General features: G+C 34.8%; 1 long non-coding RNA gene across 1 annotated transcript; it reads right to left on the minus strand.

The window, feature by feature from the left end:
* Positions 1-692: 692 nt before the first annotated feature.
* On the minus strand, positions 693-1,473 carry LOC125534504. The gene is made up of 2 exons (XR_007294501.1): positions 1,412-1,473; positions 693-1,322 (listed from the first exon to the last, which is right to left on the minus strand). It is a non-coding gene; the product is annotated as an uncharacterized LOC125534504 (long non-coding RNA).
* Positions 1,474-2,146: the final 673 nt, after the last annotated feature.

Here is a 2,146-nt window from a genome sequence, read left to right on the forward strand (position 1 = left end):
AGAACAAAAGGCAATTTCAAGCCCAGTCAATTTCAATAATTACAGGTTCTAGATCTATAAAAAATAGACATATTCCTCAATTAACATAAAAGTACAATTCCAATCGAAACTTAAGAGCACAAAGGGCTCGATCCCTAGTCTCTAGGAATATGGCCAGCGCTCCTAGCCATTGTGCCCGCGTCCTGTTCATACTAAGTAGTAGGGCGCGACCTACTTTACACGACACGAGCTGATTTTTTCACTGGTTTTCTGGATTTTTTTCTCTATTTTTTCACCAATTTTCTCTAGTTTTTCTTTGCTTTCATTCATTTGATTTTTTGTTTTTCCTTTATTTCTTTCTCGGTTTTCACCTTTTTCCTTTCCTTTTTCTTCGTTTGTTTCTTTCTCATTTATCGTCGGTTTTCTTTGTTTTCTCTCGGCTTTCAATTTCTTCTATACATATTTTTGGTATATATATAACATATTTTCTAACACATGTATAACATTTTTTAAATACCAGATTAACATTTTGTAAATACATGGTCAACACTTTTTTTATACACATTACCATTTTTCAAATGCTTGATTAACATTTTTTTAAATATAAGTCTAACCATTTTTTAATAATGGATAACTTTTTTATATACATATTTAATATTTTTCAAATATAAGTCTAACATATTTAGAATACATTTTCAACATTTTTCTATACATATTTAACATTTTTTTCAAATACAAGTTTAACATTTTCTGAATACATGGTCCGCATTATTTCTGTACAAATTCCAAAATTTACAAATATAAGGTCAAAACATTTGTAATACATTTTCAACATTTTTTCTATACACATTTATCATTTTTTAAATACAATTTTAACATTTTTGGAATACATGGTCAGCACTTTTGTTTCAAAAGCTAAATTAACATTTGTTTAAATAGATGATCAATTTTTCTCACACACATTGTATATTTTTATATTATTTTTTTCATATACATGGTTAACATTTTTTCTACACTAGCGTCATCGTGGCGAGGGAAGTTTAGGATGTTTCTCTCGGTGTTGGACGCCGGCGCTGCTAGTGAGCCTTATCAGCAGCTTAATACTAGCGCCATCGCCCTTCCGCGCCAATAACGACGTTTCTTGAACGCCTCTACTACGCTTTTCTACACTAGTGTTTGGTTCATTATGCCCCATTGCAACACACAGCTTCAAAAATAATAATATTTTGTGAGGTTGATCAAACACATAGCAATATATGTGTATATGTCCATTTCCATTGCATCTGATAACAATGCAAGTCTCCTTGCATGTTATATATTTTGGTTCGTTGATAAGTACAGTTCTGCAAGTGCACACACACGACAACAAAGCTTAGATTGGATTTAATTGGTATTATGCTCAAGATGCACTTTGGAGCTTTATAGCACTTACCTTCGTGACATGCTTTTTGAGTTAGAGAGCCCATTTGTCTTGATGCGAGAGAGGTACTTAAGAATCAAGTGGAACTTAAGCATATTTTATATCTTTTCCACCACTTCTTGTCATGAAATGAGTTGAGTTGGAGGATAGGTAACGCATGATTTGTGCAGCCAAGGTTCTAGAGTCATGACCAAGAGCATCATTTGAGGAAATTCGGGAGCATTCAGGAAAGGAGATAAAAGGAGGAGTTGTCCCAAATGCTGGCCCAGGTGGCCTGTTGATGACTCACTTTCTGCAATGGTGATAGGAGATGCTAAATGTTTTTGTTTAGAGTTTATTTATTTTTATCCATTGCAATGCACGGGACCTTTTGCCATATATCTAATAAAGAAAAATAACGTTCGTAACCGCTCAATCATGACGAAGGAGCACGTCCACCATGGGCTTGGCAGCAATCAAACAACAACAATCTTCAGCCCTACAATGAGATCCCTTGGTGTAACCAGTGAGCACACAATATTCCTTGCACTTGGGTTCGTCGCATCCATCTTCAAGCCCGTGGCATGATTCTAAACAAAAATATTAAATGAATTAGCATGTTAAATACAATATGAGTTCATTCGTCGGTCATTGTCGATGCGTGCTATCAGCTACAAGCACAGCTGCAAGGAAAATATCAGGTATATATAAAATAGGAAAGAAAGGATCTTTAACCTTTCGGAGCAGCGTCACAGGACAACATCCCGC

Source organism: Triticum urartu, chromosome 2, assembly GCF_003073215.2.
Source record: "Triticum urartu cultivar G1812 chromosome 2, Tu2.1, whole genome shotgun sequence".
Classification (NCBI taxonomy): domain Eukaryota; kingdom Viridiplantae; phylum Streptophyta; class Magnoliopsida; order Poales; family Poaceae; genus Triticum; species Triticum urartu.